Consider the following 23,104-nt stretch of genomic DNA (forward strand, 5'->3'; position numbering starts at 1 on the left):
TGGAAGAAACCAACTAACTGAACCCTCCACACCTGACTCATTTATACAGCACTGCCTTTTTTCTTTTCAACTTATTTCTAAGTGAATAGAACCTCACAGAAAGTTACAAAAATCCTATGTATGTAATCCCTTGAACTAAAACTAGAGCCTTTTAGGGGCGCCTGGGTGGCTCAGTCGGTTAAGTATCCGACTCTTGATTTTGGCTCAGGTCACAATCTCATGGACGTGGGATGGAGCTTTGGGTTGGGCATGGAGCCTGCTTAAGATTCTCTCTCCCCCTGCCCCTCCCCTGCTCGCGCCTGGGCACGCTCTCTCTCAAATAAATAAATAATGAGAGTCTTTTAAAAGCATTTTTTTTAATTTATTTTTTAATGTTTATTTTTGAAAGAGAGACAGAGCACAAGCAGGGGTGGGGCAGAGAGAGAGGGAGACACAGAATCCAAAGCAGTCTCAAGGCTCCAAGCTGTCAGCACAGAGCCCAACACGGGGCTCAGACTCACGGACCGTGAGATCATGACCTGAGCCGAAGTCAGCCACTTAACCGACTGAGCCACCCAAGCACCCCTAAAAGCATTTTGACTTAATATATTTTAAGTATTCCTTCTGAGATATTCTTTACATTATCAATGTGTGCCATGAATAAAGGAGGGAAGAAATGGCTACTTATTGGGCACTCACTGTGGGCTGGGTACTTTGTTATATACCTTATATAGAGACATTAATAATAATAATAATAATTAATAATAATAATAAGACATTATTAACCATCATTCTATACAATAACTGAGCCAAAAAAGGTCAAAACTTTCCCAGAGTCACAGGCTGAATAGAAAAACTGGAATTCCGTGGACAGTCTGTCTGATTCGGAGGCCCACGATGTCTCCATCCTGCGGGAGGTCCTCTCCAGAATAATCTCAAATTCATTTACTACTGAGGTCTCATTTTGCTATTATTTATTTCGTTTTCATGTCCCTTCAGTGAAGTTATTTATAAATGCTGAGCGAAGCCCCATTTTTCTTCCAGCCAGCTTTCAGGGTAGTAGTAGGTCTACACAGCCAAAGCAACTGCAGGCTTCCAGTGCCGACGAGGCCTCTACATCCTTCTCTACACAAATTGTGTATGGTTTACTTAATGAGAAAGATGCCCGGGCATTTCTGTAATATCCTTGAAGTTATGATAACTCAAACTTTTCTGAGATAAGGTCATTATGTTTAGATATTAAATCTGGAATTGCTGTAATCCAAGCACAAAATTTATCTGGCCATTTTAAGTAAATAAATCCTGAGGGTTGGCTGTGTGGTTCTGAAGGTTGGCTGGTCTCTCTCTACACGGTCTTTCCTCCCAGGATGGTGGTTTGGGTAGCGTTACATGAGGGGGAGGGTCGAGGCTGCAAGGTCACTTGAGGCCTAGACTCAGGAACTTCACAGCTCTGGTGAAATGGAGACTGTGTTACTCGCCTAAGAGTAAAATGCTGTCATAGAAGGCTTTACAACCCTGGGACCCAGAAAGATCACATCTAGAACTCTTGCCCCAAAAAACACCTTATGTACGACGCTAATTCATATAACAAGATATTCGTATCAAAATTATATAGTACATTAGGAATTAGCTTAAAGGCTATTATTAGAGAAGTAATAAATTATTATATGGGCAATATGTACCTGTTGAAAAATACTAACAAAGAAGATTCCAAAGGAAAGCCGAGAAGGAAGTTAGAAGGGAGTATATACTGTATGAGTTCAACTATGTAAAAAACTACGTAGACAAAAAATTAGAAATGGCTCCTTTTTGTTTTTTCCAAGTATTCTGTAATGTGATCTTATTATTTTTGTAATTTTTAAAATTCATTAAAAGTGAAAATCTCACATATCTTGGAATGACTTATGGGATTACCTGAAATTCCCATTTTGTACTCTTTCTCATCATTTATTGCCTCTGATGAATAAAATGTGAATCACTCATTTCCCAGACCCTTTGGGCCCAAAGTTCAGAACCAGTGCTATTATTTTTTTATATTCTATGATTTATCTATTACCCTCAATAGCCTGGTGCTTCTTAACCTCACAGGCTAGTATAATTTTGTTCAGGCTACAGCTGTTTAACTGAACACAAAACCCTGATGCCAACTTCTTTGCCAAGGAAACTATTGCATCAATACTGACGGAGATCAAGATCAATAATGAAAGAGCAACAACATAAGAATGAAAACATTTCTATGTGAATTTCAGCAGGAATCTGCATATTATCATGATGTATGAAGTTTCCCATTGGCCTTTCACAGTAAGGACACACAGGTACAGATTATACTTTGCAAGAACGTGAAGGTCTGAGATTTCTATACCTAAGCCTCTAATACCTAAGCCAAGCAAAGTGTATATTCCTTTCCCTGACTTTTCTTCCACATACTATTTTGCAAGTATAAGGGATCAATTCGATATGCTGTTTCTTGAACGTGCCCCAAAACTTTGGTCACTATAGACACTTTGAACTAACTCAAGGTAGTTCCTCCACAGAGCTCAGAATTCATCATATTTATTATTCTGTGAACCGTAAAATCCCTGTGGAGAAGGGGGAAGGAAAAAAATAGCTTTCATTTCATAAGTAAAGAAAGTCAGGACTCATAGCAGAGAATTACCCGCTAAGGTGCTAAAATCTGGCCAGCCTATCCGTGGCTCCTCCCAGACAGGGCATCCCACAGCTCGGTAAGTGCTCTAGTCAACTGTCACTTGAAGATCCCTCTGTCACCAGTGTCCAATCTTTATTGCCCATCTGGAAAGAGGACTCTTGGAGCACAAATAATGCCCCCTAAAAAGTCCCCATTTCTCTACTGATCCTTCATTTTTTTAATTCTCTCTTATCCATCTTATTCAAACGTAATAGATGTGCCTCCTGATCATGATGTGTTCCAGGAGGACAGTGCCCACCAACTCTCCAGATGTTAACTTCTCTACTATTGTGGCACTCTTGCCAATTTCCTACCATCCCTCCTGTTATTAGTTGAAATTGTGGCCCTCGTAAAAAGGTATGTTGGAATCCTAACCCCCAGCACCTCAGAATGTGACCTTTTTTGGAGACAGGATTTTTTCAGAGGTAACAATTTAAAATGAGGCCGTTAAGTTAGACTCTAATCGAATATGAGTGGTGTCCTTATGAAGAGGGGAGATGTGGACATGTGCAGAGTCACACATAGATGGGAGAAGATAACCCTCTACCAGCCAAGGACAGGGCCTGGAATAGATCCTTCCCTCACAGCTCTCAGAAGACCCAACCCTGCCGATGCCTCGATTTTCAACTTCTGACTTCCAGAACTACGAGACAATAAAATATCCATTGTTTAAGCCATCCGTTTATGGCAGCCACACAAACCAATATGCTTTCCTACCATTAAGATTCATGACAGGGGCACCTGGGTGGCTCAGTCGGTTGAGCGACTGACTTCGGCTCAGGCCACGATCTCATGGTTTGTGGGTTCGAGCCCCACGTCAGGCTTTATGCTGACAGCTCAGAGCCTGGAGCCTGCTTCGGATTCTGTGTCTCCCTCTCTCTCTGCCCCTTCCCCACTCATGCTCTGTCTCAGAAATAAATAAACATTAAAAAAAAATTAAAAAAAAAAAGATTCATGACAATTCTCCCTAAATCTGGCCTTTTAACGAGGGGCGTCATTACTCCCTGTTGCCCTAACATAGACCCAGATAGTACGTATAGCCCAGGCATAAATATGAATAGCACCCTTTTTTATTCTCAAGAGAGCCCATGTTTGTGCAATCATCCCACCTACACCACTCACAATCCTTCCTATAACCCACTTCCCTTCAGCCATGACGTTCTTCGCAATCACTGTGGCCTCTGAATATTACAGACTTCCCTTCGTGCAACAACAAAGGATATTCATTTAATAGCCTTCATCAATTTTTGTTTTGTTTTGACTAGACTGTACACCTTGTAAACATAGGAATTGCTTCTTCCCCGTTGCCTGACCTCGCATTTACATGGCCGAGCATGCAAGAAACGTTTATTCAACCCAATTAAATGGAAGTAAGAGCTTTATTATCTATACCTCTTTGGTAAGCATCATACTTGCTCCAAATTACCCTCTCTTACTTTAAAAGTTACCAAGAAACGGATGTAAACTGCTAAGTATATGCTATGGGGCTCAGGGATTCTCATTAAAAAAGTATGAAGAATAAGCAAGTTGAAACATTTTAGCTTTTAATGGCATTAGTATGCTTAGGCCAGCATGACTGTATCGACAGAGGAAAGCCGGACTTGTACAAGTATTAGTATCATATTTCCATAAAATATTTTGCGAAATTGTCATAGCGTAACGGAAATCAAAAACCACAAAAGGAGAAGATGGTTGCTGCAAATAATGCATCTCCTCATTGAAATGAGCAGAGATTAGACGACACACACTTTCCTGTGGACTGTCAGCTAGATCTAAAGAGACAGGCACACTTATTTATAGACTTAAAAGTCCTAACTAGGACAGCATCGAGAAGACACAAGCCCGATTGCCGCTCCTTGAGGCTGTATGCAGAAATAGAAAAGGATCTGTAATCATGGTCATGGGACCCAGTCAGTATCAGGACCACCCAAGAAAACAAGAGTACTTCAGGAGGCTGTTACTCAGAGATGTCTGGACACTTGGCCTCTTTCTTCCCCGGTTAGAGTGAGCACTTAGCGATAGCAGGTTTCGTTCTAAAGAACTAAAAGAGCAGGATGTCGGTCAACATTGCCTGAACGGAAGTGCAAGGTTCCCAGTGTAACTTCTTCCAGAAGGGTGGTGTAAACCCGGGATTATAGGGCTTGTGGCCCGGAAGGGACCGGGCTCCTTTCTTGACACTGTCCACAGGTGTCAAGGGCGGCTTCGTATTTCAGTAGGAAAACCAAACAGAGGGTGGCCCCTGTCATTTCTCTGGGTAGACATCTCTTCTCCAAAGTTCTGAATCATGGAGGCACTTGGGTGTGCTGGGAGCTCCTCTCCGATGCTGCTGGAGCTAGAAACAGCCTTGCCTCTTTCTTTCGTAATGGTTTCAATTACACCAATGCAATCTGTAATTCAAGTGTCGACCCACTGAACTGTCAGTTCCATACGTGATGACACAGGAAGTGCAAGACGGAGAGCTGATGAGGAGAACTAGGGACACCTGGGTGGCTCAGTCGGTTAAGCCTCCGACTCTCGGTTTAGGCTTCGGTCATGATCTCACGGTTTGTGAGTTCGAGCTCCACATCGGGTTCTGCACGGACAGTGCAGAGACTGCTTGGGATTCTCTCTCTTCCTCTCTCTCTGCCCCTCCCCCACTAGGGCTCACTCTCTCTCTCTCAAAATAAATGAATAAACATTTTTAAAAGGGGGGAGGGGCGTTCCCTTTAACGTCACCCACTGTACACAGTGGCAGAGTGTGGCTACAAAACGGGACCTGTTAAGAGAAGAATCCGTCTGATACAGCAGAGAATCCCTCTCCCTGACTCCCAGGGAGCACACAACCACCATGTGCAGCAATGACAGACACTTTTCCGAATAAGGACTGTTTCCATCCTGAGTGACACAGGTCAGGAGAGAGGCCAGAACACATCACCTCTGTACCTCGGTCTCCATGGGAAAATCGGTTCTGGGTTCCAGACCGCTTCTTTACAAACCAGCTCACACAACGGATGACTTCTAGGAGGGAGACTGCCTGCGTTTGGACCCCCGGGTAAGAGCACAGCAGGAAGTGCTCGGGGAGCATTTGTGAAGAGGAAGCGGCAAGCCCGGTGGGGCGGGCGAGGTAAGGGGGGTGGTGAGTGTTCAAAGGGGCATGTGGCATACCGACCCACTGGAAGGAAAGAGAAAGAGGACATCTCTGCAAAGGAACTGCCCTGTGAGGTTTTGGTTCTTCCAGTTTTTCCTCATTCCTCTTGTCTTTTGAAATTCATTTATCAAAGCTCAGTTCCACAGGAGCATGCGCACAGAAAACTGGAAAGGATCTGTAGATTGTCCCAATGTGGAGATGCCGGCTTTGATATTGTACGACAGACAGTCGTGTAAGCTGTTACCATTAGGGGAAGCTCGGCGAAGGGCGCACGAGGCCTCTCTGTGCTATTCTTGCTACTTCCCGTGAATCCATAACTATGTCAAAAGAAAGAGAAACGCTCAGCTCCAGAGCTTTCTGCAGCACAGCCTTGCCCAACAACCTGACTCACACACCTGCCGACTGCCTTGGCTTGCTGTCCCTTCACATAATTTCCAAACTGCATCTTGCCTGTTTTCTAACTGTTTGTGCCACACCGCTTAGCATCCGCGTCTGTTTACGCTTGTATTACTTACGTTACTGTGTGCTTACACGCAATGAGACAAACACACACAGGGGGATGCAACACTATCCCGTTCGCTGTTTCTTACGTGTGTCTATCGTGAATCCCCAGCAAAACTGTAAGCTCTTTCACCTCCTTCCTTGGCACACCGTGGCACTGCCCACTGTTAACTGCAGGGCAGGTACTCGATAGATATTACGTAAGAGCGACTGAAAAGGCAAAAAATGTTAAAGAAAATAAAGAGAGAGTTAAAATACCTGACCCACTTTTTTGTTGTTGTTGTTGAAGAATACGATTTGATGCCCAGAAAACATTTACCAGACCAAGATTAGAGTTTAGAGGCACATCTGTCTCCTTTAATCCTAGTTATCGCCATGACCAGGCGGTTATCAACCGAGAAGCACAAAGGTTAATCGCACGTGTGTTGTTTGGACCCTTGCCATAGAATACCCCTGAATTCATTGAGGGAAATGCTGAAGGAGCACTTTGCTAACTCCAGAATCCACCCTTCCCTTGGGGTTATCTTGTCTGAATCAAACGGTGAGCAGGTTTGTTTGTTTAAGCCGAAACCTTGAGTTTAAAAAAAGAAGAAAGAAAGAAAGAAAGAAAGAAAGAAAGAAAGAAAGAAAGGAAGGAAGGAAGGAAGGAAGGAAGGAAGGAAGGAAGAAAGAAAGAAAGAAAGAAAGAAAGAAAGAAAGAAAGAAAGAAAGAAAAGGACAAGTAAATTTAAAGTTTTATGAAAAATGTGTGCCTTCAAAATCAATATGACCAGTATCTCCAAATTGGGGAAACTAGGAACACTTCTACTGACTTTATTTAATAGAGTATATTCTGAGAAAAGGTACCTGCTTATTTAAACTATTTACAGGTTAAAATATATTGGTTGCAGCCTAGAAAGAGGGACTGACGTTATCACTTTTATCTAATTTGGCCCTATGGGATAGGGACCAGTCTATAATAATACATTCAGTGAAATAAACAAAGATCAGAACATGTGCATGGCATTCTTCTTTTTTTTTTTAGAGAGAGAGAGAGAGTGAGTGTGAGTGAGAGAAAGGCACAGAGAGAGAGAGAGAGAGAGAGAGAATTTCAAGCGGGCTCCATGCTCAGCACAGAGCCTGATGTGGGGCTTGATCCCACGATCCTGGGATTACAATCTGTGCCAAAATCAAGAGTCGATGCTCAACTGACTGAGCCCCCCAGGCGCCCCGCATTTCTTTATAATTTAACAACCAAGAATGCATTCCTAGCTGCTATAGTCTTGCTCATTTTTTTTTTTGTTTTCTTTTTTATGTTACCTTTCATATACATGTTCTTCCTCCATCCCTTTCTTTCCTTACACTTTTTCTATTGAACAACACAGGCCGTTTGGCCTACAGAGATTTCCCCTGGTCTGGATGGTGCTGACTGCACACTCCCGGAATAGTTCAACATGCTCCTCCTATCGCTTTCCCTGCAAACTGACAGTTGAATCCAGAGGCCTGAGCAGACTCAGGCTCAGTCCCTTTGGCAAGATGCAGGCCATGGTGTGTTCTTTCCACATACGTCTGATGTTTGTTCTTCATTGTCAGCAGCGCTTCATGCCTGGTCTAAATTCGTTAATTTGTTGGGGGTTGTAACATGGTTCATATTCCAACCCTATCATTTCATTTCATCAGCTGGACTGTCCTCACTGTCTCTGTGCACACAGGGAAGTCAGATTGTAAGCGCCCCATGGAGAGGCCTACATGGTGAAAAACGTGAGCATCCTGCCAAGAGCCACGTGAGTAATTTCTGATGTGGATCTTCTCTGCCCAGATGCAAGCAAACATATCTGCAGTGCACAGCCCAACTGCAATCTCATTCGCGACTCTGAACAACTAGATAAGCCGCTCTTGGACTCCTGACTCTCAGAAACTGTGATGTGACGGGTCTGGCTTCAAGCAAAACTGCGGGACAACTTGTTACACAGCACCAGATAACTCATTTGCAATCCATTGCAATTCTTATCATTATTGAAACTCAATTTGTCCCATCTCTGGTCAGTGAGGGCCTCTTCAAATTATCTCTTGAGTTATTTGAGATCATTCTAATAGTCTTTGATAGCTCCAAAATTAGAATCACCCATTTCTCTCAGAAGTCCTGGTTTATTTCACTGGGAACGGTCTTGAGGAAGACCACGGTCCGGGGTGCCACAGAAGCTTTTTGGTCATTATTTCTAGAACTTTTCAGTAGAGAAATAAAATATCTTATGAGTTCATATTGAAATTATAATTCAAATTCAGGTGAAACATGTTTTATTTAATTTCTTTATATTAAATCTGTATTCTTTTGAACTACACGAAGAATCCTGGTTCTCAAGGACAGAGGCAATAAAATTAAATATCCATTAGTTTTTCATTGCTTTATCCCACATAAACACAGCAGTCTTAGGAAAACAATTCTTTTTTTTTAATGTTTATTTATTTTTGAGATCGAGAGAGAGAGAGAGAGAGAGAGAGCACATGAGTGGGAGAGGGGCAGAGAGAGAAGAAAACACAGAATCCAAAGCAGGCTCCTGGCTCTGAGCTGTCAGCACAGAGCCCAATGCAGGGCTCAAACTCACAGACCATGAGATCATGACCTGAGCCACTTAACTGACTGAGCCCCCCAGGCACCCATCAGGAAAACAATTCTAATACTACAACCAATCATTATTATTTCTGAAAAAAAATTTTTGCACATGCTACTGTAATTCTTGCCCTTTTAAATAGTTGTACTATGTCTACATTCTCAGATCACGTAGCCATTACATACTATACTCTCTCTTTTTAACGCTCATTTATTGTTAGATCTACAGATAACCACACAGTACATTTAATGCCACCACCAGTACTCATGGTGATGTCTCACATCATTATGGTTAAGCTGCTCTTTAGTAGTACTCAGGTAAAGCTCATAAAGACAATATTCTCTAAGTCTTTGCATGTTGCTTCATACTTGAAGGCCAGTTTTGTTGGATAGAAAAGCCTCAGCTCACAGGTGCTTTCACCGAGTATCTGAAAAAATGTTACTGCATTTTTTTCTGGCACAGATTATTGCTGTCAAAATGTCTGAAGATAGTATGATTTTCTTTCTCTTACACATCATATGGGGTTTTTTTTTTTTTCCTAGATGACCAAAGGTTTTTTGGGTTTTTGTTTTTGTTTTCCTTTTAAGTTCAGCAATTTTACCAGAATAACACTGGGACAGTGTTTTTATTCTTGATTATTCTTGATCAGTGTTCTCAGATACTCAATGTGCCCTTTCAATGCATACTTCAATTTTTTTTTTTTTTTTAGTTTCAGGAAATGTTTTAAAAATTATACTTTTTAATATTTGTTCTGTTCTCTTACTTAGGGTTTCTTCTTCAGGAACTCCTATGAACCATGTGGCAAGTCATCTCTGTCTATCCTCAATGTTTGCTTTTTTTAGCCCTCAGATTCTGTTTTCTCCCTTTTCCTTTTTCTATTTTTTCTCCTATTCTTCTATTTTTATTAAAACATTATTTGCTGTGTTTATATACTCTCTTATATCTTCTAGTTTAGTCATTACAAGTTTTTATTATTTTATTCTAATTCTTTTTTGAGTCCTGCCACCTCGTTTCTGATTTTTTCTATTTCTGATTTATATTGCTCTTTCATGCTTGTGTTATTTCCTTATTGTCTATTAGTCTGTTTTGAAATAGTTACAGTGTTTATGTTTTTTAAAATAGTTTATTTATTTATTTTGAGAGAGACAAAGTACTTGTGGGGAAGGGGAAGAGAAAGAGAGAGAATCCCAAGCAGGCTCCATGCTGTCAGCACAAAGCCCATGCAAGGCTCGAACTTATGAAACCCTGAGATCATGACCTGAGCCAAAATCAAGACACTTAACTGACTGAGCCACCCACTTCTTATCTATTTTTTTACTCATATTTTCTGATATGCTTTCATTGTCTAGGGATGTTATTCTGACCCTTATTCTCTTTATTTCTTATTACAATTTTGTGTGACACCTGAACTCAATACTTTGCTGTTGTTCATTTTACGTAAGTTAATTTTCCTGAGATTTTAGAAGGAGGAGAAGGTGGGATAGTTTTTAAGTCTTCACAGAGCTCGCTCTCTTATGTGTCATGTGCAGAAATACAGTGAGTCCTTTCTGAGATTTCCCGGCTCTCCTCCCATCTTTGTTTTGTTTTGTTTTGTTTTGTTTTTCAAACCCTTGTGTCGAGAGCTGACTTTCAATAGATCGCAGCGAGGCTCTCCTCCCATCTTCCACTTTTATCTGGATCTTCCTCTTTTATCTTTTATCTTTCCTCTTCCCCTGGTTTCTCTGTTTGCTCAATTTTGATTTCACTCCCAATAGTTTTCCCCCCATTTGGACCCATCTGGAAAGAAACTGTAGAGGGTCCATTTCAAGAGTTCACAGGGGTAGACTATGCCAGACCTTACCACAAGGCCACTCACCGTCTCTCACTAGTGTAGGCCAAGTCCCTCTTGGTTTTAGTTGCTGTTCTCAGATTAACCCACCACACTTTTCAGTGAATGCCTGTTGGCTCCTTTGGGCTTCACCTGTTCGTAGTCCACCTGCCACCCCATTGCCTCTGCTATCTCCCACATAGATACATAGATGATGATAATATACACAGTCTGTGGTTGTTGGCGATTCTCTCCACCTGGTTGTATTTGGGGTTTCCTAGTGCTACCTTGTATTCAATTTGGTATTTATTCTGCTTGGTGTTCTCTGAGTTCCTGAATCTGTGGTTTGGTATTTGTCATGAATTTGAGGAAATTCCCGGTCATTATTGCTTCAAATATTTCTGTGTCCTCCCCCCCTTCCCTCTTCTCCTTCTGGTATTGCCATTACATGTATGTCACATGTTTTGTACCTGTCCCAGAGAACTGGATATCTGTTTCTTTTTCATTCTTTTTCTCTCTTTGCACTTCAGAAGTTTCTAGTGACATTTCTTCAAAGAATAGCTGTTAACTCTGTTAGGCTTTGTTCTTATTGTGGCATTGGGAGTGGCAACTTCTAATCCCCTTACATGTTGGAATAGAGACTGAAGTCTACTGAGTTTTGTTGCAAATGCTGTTCAAGGGTTTTTAGTTTTGCCACATATTTTATATGCGGGGATTTGGGAGGATCTAAAAACTAAACAGCCACTACTCTATCTTCTCAAAATCAGAAATAATGTTTAGTAATACTAAAGTAAGAGGTATTCAGCAAAGTGATTCAACGCTACAACATAAGTCAATTTTCTTGGTTGAAAAAAAGGACTTAATAAGCACCCAATTGTAAATTAACAACAACAACCATAACGACAAGAATTCCCTTAGAAATAAATGGAAAAATATTTACAAACAGGTAATTCATAGGGAAAAAACCCAAACAGAAGCATCAAGCAAAAATTTGAAACTCCTTCATAAAGTTACACTAACTAAAACAGCAATGAAATATCAATTTTTAATTGTTAGACTAGCAAAAATTAGAAAGCTGGGTAACACTAAGTATTAGTAGGGTTGTAGTTTATAGAAACATAGTGCAATGCTTTATGGGGCAGGGAGGGAACGTGTGCATAAAACCATTCTGCAGTGGAACCTGGTACTCCTAAGTCAAATTAAATAGACGTATACCCTGTGATCCAGCAATGGCATTCCTGGAGATTTATCCCAAATAAATTCCCATACTATGTATAGGAGGGAACAATGCAAGCATGTTCATCGTAACTTGTAGTGAGAGGGGTTTGGAGGTGGTGTTAGTTTCCATCACTGGAGGTGTAAATCGGTGAAATGTGCTAAATTTACTTCATGAGGCATTGTGTAGCAATCAGAAACAATACATCTATACCATAGCAATATGTAGAGATCTTAAACACCTTCAAGCTTTGTAAAGAAGGTAAGATACAGGTTGAGATTCATAACACGTCGCCTCCTATATAAATGTTTTCAATACATGCTAAAAAACGAAGAAAATACACATTTTTCAAAAACAGACACAAGAAGAGGACACACATTAACCACATTAGAACCACTACTGTGGTTGTGAAGGGGAATGGCCATGGGCAATGAGAATAATTAGGAATATATGCATAAGTAAATAAACAAGTGAATACATAAAAACAAGAGCAGTATCTCACACAGATCAGTGAGCAAGTGCCCTAAACTGAGACGTCAATGAACTCATTTCTCCACATCTGAATTTCTACTAATAAAATTTTTAAATGAACTCAAGTATTTTTCGCTCAAAACTTACACTTTTTGAGAACCCCTCTAATTACAAAATACTAATTATTTTCCTATCCTATTAGCATCTCTTCCAATTATTTTCTCTTCTCTTTACTCTGTGTTCTGACTTCCCTTTTTGGCAACATTTCCAACCTCATAATTTTTATTCATCTCACTCATTCAGGTATTCAAGTGCCAACTCAAATATTAAGTAAATGTATTATTCTGGGTACTAAGAGGATATGAAGGAAACCTCTCATGCTCTGTCTTTCCGGGAACCCACATTCATTTTTTTTTTTTTAATTTTTTTAATGTTTATTTTGAGAAAGAGAGAGACAGAGTGTGAAAGCGGAAGGAGCAGAGAGAGAGACACACACACACCGAATCTGAAGCAGGCTCCAGGCTCCGAGCTGTCAGCACAGAGCCCGATGTGGGGCTTGAACCCATGAACCATGAGATCATGACCTGAGCTGAAGTCGGATGTTTAACCGACTGAGCCACCCAGGTGCCCGGTCTGGGAACCCACATTCTAATGGACGCAAAGCACTAGCCCATGAAATGGCTTAAACCAGCCCAAGGCAGCACTGGTTTAGTGTCTGAAAAGTGAGAGATGGATGTGAAAATGTGATGGAATCCAGAGATGAGACATCAATGAGGCTCAAGGTGGGGGGAAAATCTGCCTGAAAGGTCATAGTTGTGCTGGATCTTATAGGATGAGCGGTATAGATTAGAGACAAAGGAGAGGACATCCTGAGTGGGGAGCATATCTTTTTTACAAGGCATGGAGTTAAGACTGAATGAAGCCAAGTCAGCAAGCATCAAACCAGACACTGGGAACTGAGGTAAGAAAGTAAGGGGAATACAAGTGAATCAGCAGAGAACAAGCTGTAGAGGACTTGAAGGACGTTCTTGCCAAGAAATCTTGATCTTATCCTGTGGACATCAGGAAGCTTCTGGAGATATCTGAGTCAGGCTTTGGATAGGGTTTTCCTTTTTATTTATTATATCCAGCCTCCTACCAAATCCTGCTGAGGCTCACAGTGCTATTTCTGTCCAGTCCCGGGGAGGCAGACCTTGTGGTAGGTCTCCACGGCAGGTCCACTGAACTCCTACAAACGTGCTTTCTTTGCCGCCCCCACCCCCCTTTCACTTCTCCCACTTCTTCAGCTTCGTAACCTGACCTCATCCTATCAGATATTGGGTTATGTGTGTTCTCCTGGCATCCCATGGTTGCTTCTACCATAGTAACTGATTCCTTAGTTCATTCAACAGATGCTTACCGATCCCATCCTGCCTGCCGGGCACCCTGCTAGAAGCTGAGTGATAAGCTAAAACAGAACTAAAACCTGCTCTCATGTGGCCTAGAGGCAGAGAGAAAAGTTATCATATCTCAGTATCCTATTTTTCACTGTAGAATTTATTACATGTATGCCAACTGCCTCTTAAGACTACGAGTTCATGGTATCTGGCACTTTGTAAATGCTCAATAAACGTTAACCGATTGAATGAATGGGTAGATGCTTGGAGAACCCTGCTCATACGGCAATAAGAATTATCAGTTCTGAATCGATAATGGCAATCTCACCCCTCCTCAGAACTGCTGATCACATACAAATGTAAACTCTAGATCACAGGTCAGCGGACTTCTCCTGTCAAGTGCTAGGTAGTAAATACATTAGGCTCTATAAGCCATATGGTGTCTGTCACAACTGCTCAGCTCTGCTATCGGAGCACAAAAGCAGATGTAGACTCTACGTAAACAGTGAGTGTGGCTGCGTCCCAATAAGATGTTTATAAAGGCAGCTGTAGGCTGGATTTGGCCCATGGGCCCTAGTCTGCCAAACCATGATACGGAAATGTCACCTCTGTTGATTTTTCAAAACTGCCTTCATGCCTGTTCCATATATTAATTTAGTTGTTACATCCAACATCTCAGTTTACTTTTTTTTTTACAGTTTACTTATTTTTTTTTTTAACATTTTATTTATTTTTGAGACAGGGAGAGACAGAGCATGAACAGGGTAGGGTCAGAGAGAGGGAGACACAGAATCCGAAACAGGCTCCAGGCTCTGAGCTGTCAGCACAGAGCCCGACGCGGGGCTCGAACTCACAGACCACGAGATCATGACCTGAGCCGAAGTCGGCCGCTTAACCGACTGAGCCACCCAGGCGCCCCACAGTTTACTTATTTTTGAGAGAGAAAAAGAGAGTGCACAAGTGGGGTATGGACAGAGAGAGGGGGGAGAGAGAATCCCAAGCAGGCTCTGCACTGTCAGCACAAAGCCTGATGTGGGGCTCAAACTCACAAACCATGAGATCACGACCTGAGCCAAAACCAAGAGTCGGATGCTTAACCAACTGAGCCATCCAGGTGCCCCCTGAGTTTACCTTTAAACACACAGCAGACATTTGCAATTGTAGTGTTATGAAAGAATGTGCAATTTGGAGCCAAACAGACCTATTTTACTCTATGGTTGGCCTTCTGGTAATTTTTATCTTTTTGAACCTCTGTTTCCTCACTATAAATATACTCTTTTAATCCTGACTATGAAGATCAAGTGAGAAATGTAGATTGAGAACTGATTGTGATGCCTAACACACGGTAGCCAGTTCACAAATCCCCCCCCCCACCCCACCCTCTGTGCTTGGTCAAGTTCTTTTTTCCTCCTGTAAATCCCATAATCAGATTAGCTATTGAGGATCTACTACATTCAAGGCACACTTTCAGGTACTTCTAAAACTCCTCTAAATCCTCCCTGATATCTCTCTTGATCACTGTTTCTCAAACTTGGCTATAACACAGTTTACTTGGGAGCCTAAAAGTACTGATGCCTGGGCCTGACTGTAGACATAACTGTTATAAAGAGTGGCATGGGCATCAGAATCATCCCTGGATAATTTCAGTATGGAACCAATCTGAGAGTCATTGCTCTGCACGCAGATTCTGGCTTTAATCAATTCAGAGAGCTCCTCCCTCTATCTTTCCATCTGCCTCCCTTAAACGGTTAATAACTGCACATTTTTGCAGAGCTAGAGTTGACTGGTTCTTGCATCTGTTACTTACTCGTATTTGTATATATTCATTTAGGAAGAGCAGAAAAGAAAAGAATGATATATAATCATCTTCCTTTGTCTTTGACCTTTGCTATTCAACTACCAGACATCCAATCCCCTTTCCTATGGCAACAGCCTTGATTTTTACTTGGGGCTCCACTTCTCCCCCACCCTCAGTCCACCTGGTCTGCTTGAGGCTTTACCCTTAGCCCTGGAAACTCCTGAAGCTCATGAAAGCGGGACATGAACTCTCCTGGCTACGGTTAGTGTTGGTTGACTCTGACTGTCATGACTTAGTTTTCTAGGTAGGACTGCTGAAGCGAAGACATCTTTTCTGCTGGACTGGATCTGAAAGCATGTGTTCGTATAGATTTGGGTGGCTATTTTACAATCTCAAAGATAAAGTCTGAGAACAGAACAAGACAGAGACAGAGATGTCATTTTGAGCAAGAGTGTCTAACTATTTCTAAGTGTCTAGCTAAGTCTAAGCCAGGTGCACTATTAAACTGCCATGGGAAGCCAATAAATTCCCTTTCTCTTCCACTCCTGCCAGTTTAGTCAGGTGGTGTATTATCGGCAACCAAAAGAATCCCGAACAGATTGTCTCCTCCCATCTCCCTCAGAACAAGATCTAATCATCTGTTTATCTGCAGAGATTATGTGCCAGGATCAAGCCTGGTCATTCATTCAACAAACATGCACTGGGTGCCTATTGTATACAATGCTTGGCTTACAAGGAAGGGTTACAGTAGCCCTCCATCATTAAGAACTGCACACGTTTCTGGAAAGAATATCCAGCAACAAAACTATCCCCCTACTATCAGTGAGGCCCTGTGCTAAGTATTGAGGACAGAAAAGATCATAAGACAGAGTCCGTATCTCCAGGGTTTATAATCAGATTGGAAAGATGGCACGTGCATAAGAAGATAAGCAGCACTCTGGGATGTGAGGTGCACAGACTCCTGAGCACAGACATCAAACCCAAAGTAAGAAATGTAGGCAGAAAATCTTAAGTGAGCACAGGGACCACAACATTTTCATTTTCCTTTGAACCAAAATTAGCTAGGAAAAGGAAGGAAAGTATTGCAAAAAGTAGGAAAGAAGAGTATCAGAGGCTTTGAATGTTGTTCTAGATCACTTTTTATACTTAAAAATTAAGGCATTTTGTGAATCTTATCTGCTTGTAAATTAACCATGCCAGTTTTAGATGATTTACGGGCACCTGGGTGGCTCAGTCGGCTAAGTGGCCGACTTTGGCTCAGGTCACAATCTCGCGGTTTGTGACCTGGAGCCCCATGTCAGGCTCCATGATGGGCTCTGTGTTGACAGCTCAGAGCCTGGAGCCTGCTTCAGATTCTGTGTCTCCCTCTCTCTCTGCCCCTCCCCTGCTCATGCTCTGTCTCTCTCTCTCTCTCAAAAATAAACATTAAATAATTTAAATATTATAGAAATCTCTTCATTCATTCATTCATTCAACACTATTTACCGCATGCCTATTATGTACCAGAAACAATTATATACACTAAGGTTTTAGGAGTAAATAAAACAATATCCCCACCACTTACCTTCTAGTGACTACAGAGTAGAAAGAAAACTTTCGCAATCAGCTCCCCAAAAGTAGCCAGTGTAAACAGTTTGGTGAATATCACTACAGATTTGTAAATGTAGATACTGGCATTTATTTGCACACACAAAAAATGAAAATATCCTGTACTTACTTACTATTTTTTAGAAACTTGCTTTTTTTTGGTATTAACTTAGCAATATGAATTGGACTGGTTTCATGTTAATAAATACGGATTTTTTCATTCTTTTTCATGGGTTATGTCCTATTCCAGTGATTTCACCACTATCCTATTCATGAACATTTGGCTGCTCTCAGGTTTTCACAATGATAAGCAATGCTATAAACATGTGTGTTATCCCAATAATTTTTGGAACACTCAGAAGAATGTTCATTAATGTTCTCAGAAATGGAACAGCTTGAATCATAGAGGCAAAGATGTGAATTAAATTATTTTTCAAGTACTAACCCTATCTTCTACTTCCTTTTTAATTCATCACTGATGTATCGTGTACATAAGATTTTATACAAGTGATTGGAAAATACCTTCTAAAACCCATTAATGTAAGTGCAGACAGAATAAAAAAAAGCGGGTGGGGAGAAATCATCATTAGCTCTTTCCACAAAATCTTCTATGTGCCCAGGACTGTTCTGGGCCTTGAAGAAATCTATTTTTACTGAACAGTCCCACGAACATTCCATCAACGTAGAAAGACATTTCAGTAACAGTTCAATTAACCAAACAAGCTGTTTAATTAATAAAAATATTTTTTTCAAGAAGCAACTGAAGCAATTTTGTTTGGCATGCATGCTTAATTGTGTGTTTTAATTTCTTGGTTTTGGCCCGTGATCACTTAAAAACAATCATCAAGCAAATCTGAATGGTTAACTGTAATTGGAAGAGTACGCCTTTTGCATTTTATGGTGTATAAAATCTAGCAAAGAAGAAAATAAACACAAGAGCAACAAAGAGGTTCATTCACTTACCCTCTTCATAACCACAGCCAGGGTAAACTTCACTCAGCCTTCGGCCATTGAATTTTGTCCTGAAGTTTCCATCTACCGCACAATCAGATAAACTCCAGCTCGTGGGAGCAACTAATGGAAACAGTGCCGTAAAAGGAACGGCTGCACAAATTTCCATGTGCTTAACCTGGAAGGGAGAAATTGCGGTGTGAATGGAGTAAAAAGTGTTGAGCTGTTTTTAAACCAGAGGGGGTGATTTCACTTTTAGCGGGAACTTGTGACTAAGATTGCCGGTCGGGAAATGATTAACACTCCTGTCGTCATCTGCTTCAGCTCCCCAGCTGCAGGAAATCGACTGAGGCAACCTTATCAATCCTGGGCTTTTGTGGCCTGAATACACCGTCCTCCTGCGCGGGCAGTCCGTGCGCTGACTTCAACGTTAGCGTGAAGCTATATAACATGAAAATGCATTTAGAACCGCTGCCAACTTTGTGAGTGGTTATTTTCATGGAAGTGGAGAAAGGGTTGATTTTTATTTTTCATTTTGGTGCTCCACCTCCAAAGATGGATTATTATTTAGATCCTTTTTCTTAAAATTCCAAAGTTTTATAGGAAGCATTAGGAGGGTCTCTGGGTTCCCTCTGCCTTGTTTTCTTCCCCAACCATGCTTGAGTCTAAAAACTTCAGTGCCCCTTTTGAACTGCCATTTCTCACTTTTCTGGAAACCGGGGGCTTGGAAAAACGAGAAAGAACTAATCAATATGTGTGCCTACGTTGGAGGCACTAGAAAGGAATCAAAGGATTACTCTTTTTTAGATGGTTGTTATAAAGACCAACTAGTATGTGATCAGTCCTTCATAAATGCTTCTAGAAGAAGCAGGGGGGAAAAAATCTCACCCAGATATGAGAAAGAAATGGCAGAGATTTATTTGGGTAAACTGTGCCTTATCTTGTGAACAGGAGCCTGATATATCTGCAAACACGTTTCTTTTAGTGGAATTGCGCTCCACCAACCGGGCAAAGTAGATGAGGCATTTCCTGTCAAGGGGCTGAGGAAAGCCCAAACTGGGTCTTAAATACAGTGCTGAAGAGAGAGCTTGAGAGCTCGCTGTCCGTTGTGTTTATTATGCTATAAACTTCATTTTCCTCATAGCCCTTAGATTGCTGACCTAGAAGCAGATTGATGACTCAGAGTTCTTATCACCCTTCCGGAGGTATTTTCTACGAATTGCCAAGCTCTTTTTAGGAACTCAGTTGCATCACCACGCCACCCCATCCCACCCCCCGCCACCAAAGAAAGCAAGTGTGAACAGTTTCGATGCTGTAAAACCATTCCAGATAAATTCAAGGAGTTTCTCCCTCTGCATCCATGCATTGCTTTGTCTCTGAAATTTAGCAAGTGCTCTAAGTGAATTTCACATATTCTTTGCGTGCCTAAAATGATGAGCATTTTAAAGTCTTTATTATTACACCCTCATTTCCTTTTGTTGAGCTACAACAAACAGCTGAGAAGTTGGAGAAAAATGCCAGGCGTACACACACACACACACACACACACACACAGTAGCAGGCACAAGCTTTAAGTCACCTTCCTTGTTTGTCATTGTTAACAGTGCCTGGCACATAGTAAGCACTGAATACTCATTTGCCGAAAAAGCAAAAAAAAAAAAAAAAAAAAAAAAAATCCAAATCTTCCAGAACTGAGTTTCTTAACCTAGATTTTAAGGGAATCAAGAGCTCTCTGAACCCTAAATTGTATGTGAAATTTATGATTATGTGCATTTTTCTAGGGAAAAGGCTGGTAGGGTCCATGAGATCCTTAATGTGTCAATGACACACACAGAAAAGGGCAAGAACCACCACCCCAGAGAAGTATTAAAAATACAAAGTCTCAAAGAAAAAAAAAAAAAGGAAAGAAATGTAGTCTCCAGGGGTGGGCTTGTGAAGTACACTCTATAGAGTTGGAGTGAGATTTTTCAGGAAAGGATTATACTATCTCCGTAATATGGCAGGAACCAATATGAACTGTTTTGAGGGACATACAATATCACTACCTCTTTTTTATTACAAATATTACAAGGTTACTATTATTTTAGAGTAATAAACACAAATGGACAGACGACCATGGTGCAGGCTCAAGTGAGTCAGATCAGTTAATGACAGCCATATATATACATGGTGTTGTAAGGTAATTAGACACAAATGATAAGAAAACGCAAGTGCCTGAAACCAATGTTACTTTTATGTGGTCAGAACAAATTTCTCTCTTTTCATTCTTTAATTTGTAACAGCTGCAATAACCCTAATACCAGCCATAAGCATCATGCATGCTTATGAGGGGATGCTACCTGAGTCCGGCCTGAGATGATTTCATCCTTACCCAGACCCAGGAGTTGGTGCTGGGTTGCAGAGGAGTCCCAAGGAAATGAACTCTGCATATCTGGCTTTGGGCAGAGAGAAGGAATCCCATCTAGGATCCAAAGAAATAGGGAAGGCGATGGGAACGCAAGCTGGTTCAGCCACTCTGAAAAACAGTATAGAGGTTCCTCAAAAAACTAAAGATAAAACTACCCTATGACCCAGCAATTGCACGACTAGGCATTTATCCACAGGATACAGGTGTGCTGTTTCAAAGGGGCACATGCACCCCCATGTTTATAGCAGCACTATCGACAATAGCCAAAGTATGGAAAGAGCCCAAATGTCCATTGATGGATGAATGGATAAAGAAGATGTGGTATATATATATATATATATATATATATATATATATATATATATATATAAATAATGGAGTATTACTCGGCATTCAAAAAGAATGAAATCTTGCCATTTGCAACTACGTGGATGGAACTGGAGGGTATTATGCTCAGTGAAATTAGTCAGTCAGAGAAAGACAAATATCATATGACTTCACTCATATGAGGACTTTAAGAGACAAAAGAGATGAACATGAGGGAAGGGAAACAAAAATTAATATAAAAACAGGGAGGGGGACAAAACATAAGAGACTCATAAATATGGAGAACAAACAGAGGGCTACTGGAAGGCATATGGGAGGGGGGGATGGGCTAAATGGGTAAGGGGCATTAAGGAATCTACTCCTGAAATCATTGTTGCACTACATGCTAACTAATTTGGATGTAAATTTAAAAAAAATAATAAAATATAAATAAATAAATAACACAGAAAGAAAGAAAGGAAGAAAGAAAGAAAGAAAGAAAGAAAGGAAGGAAGGAAGGAAGAAAGAAATAGGGAAGGCAAGATACCAGGTTAGGGAATGAAGGCCCAGGGCTGTCAACTGAACTCAGGCAGGGAATGTCTTACACCGGAAGAACACACATGGCCCCATATACCGCTGCAACAGCTGGGCAACCCACAGATCTCTGTGGTAACTGGGCATCTGGAGCGCAGGAACCATTCCTTCTCCCACAGCCTCCCTCCCTTTCTAGAAAGACTCCATAGATTTACCAACCTCCACCCTACCCCAAATTCCTTCCACTGGAAAGAAAGCAAATACAATCCCTCTCAAACAAATGCTTTGGAGGAAAGAGCATGTGTGAGCAGCCTAACCACCATCATTTCGCAAGCACCTATTAAACACCATGTGTTTGCTCTGTATTCATTTTCTCCATTTATTTCTCACAACAACACTATAAGATAGACACTATAATTATTCACATTTAACAGACCAAATCTTCTTAAATGCAAAGTAGTGCAACTTGGAAAGAAGTATACTGGAGCTCTCTAATTTTCATTACAATATTTTTATCTTTAACTTCTGTTTATTCTCATTTAGTGTCAACCTTTCTTTCTTCATTTCTGAAGAAATACTACACTTGCCGCCTACCTGGTCTCTTATCCTCCAGAGTCCACACCTGACTCAACTGCATACACACACATTCCCTCAAGTGTAAGCATAAGGTGGGCCAGTCTAGACTCATCACCACTGCAAGAAGCTAGATAGACAACAATAAACAGTTTTCTGCTTCTTAGAAAAATGTGGAAGTTGTAAACACTTTAATATTCATGCTTTTTTTCATATTTTCAACCACATTTTCTTTTTTAAAGGAAGTTCTTTTTGAGAGGAAGATATATTTTGGCATATTTAGTCTTTGAGAAGCCAGTGAATAGAACACTGTCAAATGTTTACTTCGAGTAAATAAAATCTGTTATGACTATGATTCTGATAGAATGCATCACGTGAGTGATACATGAGCAATTTTTACTGCAAAGGCAGCTCTTGGAGCATTCTTTTGACTTGGCATCACTGAGTGACATTTGGGCTGATGAGGCTAAAGTTCTTGGTCACCTGATGGTCATTTACACAGGGCTGATTGTTTCTGGAGCCATTAGTGCTCCATAACAAAGGAGTCACTCTTGATAAAGGAGCAAAGATGAGCTAAAACGAACAAGCAAACAACAAACAACAACAGATCTTTTCCACTAAATGACCAGCAATTAAAACAATAAAATAAGAGCCATAGTAAAAGTGTGTGCTAGTTAGTAAAATGTGACCAAAAATTCTGATCAGGTTTTTCAAAAAGACCATACAGAAATATAACTTATCTGAAGTTTGACTTTCACTTTGAGCTTTGCAAATCCTAGAACCATGCATATATCTATATAATATGTTGATGGGTTACAAAAAAAAAAAAAAAAGCTAGTATGAATCATGCATATTTAACTGTGCAGTTGTCAATAAGGGTGTGCTGTCAGATAATTACCTGTTGTGGTTATCTTGTCTGCCTTTCTGGTGGTTGGGGCATCTCTAAGGGTGAAGATCATGTCTCCTGACCACCCGCCCTCTCTCTAAGCCTCTGGCTTTCATTCCTGTAAAATCATTCTTTGAAATACACCAGTAGTTCAATTTGACTTTTGCTAAGATCCATCCTCTTTCATTTCTCCTAACTTCCACGGGCCTGTGGCCAAATAGGAACTCTCTCCCCGCCCTTGGTTTTAGAGATGTTACACTCTCTTCACCCTTCTGAGACTGCCCTTTTTCTGCTTCCTACCCTTTCTA

This window comes from Panthera uncia, chromosome D4, assembly GCF_023721935.1.
Source record: "Panthera uncia isolate 11264 chromosome D4, Puncia_PCG_1.0, whole genome shotgun sequence".
Classification (NCBI taxonomy): Eukaryota; Metazoa; Chordata; class Mammalia; order Carnivora; family Felidae; genus Panthera; species Panthera uncia.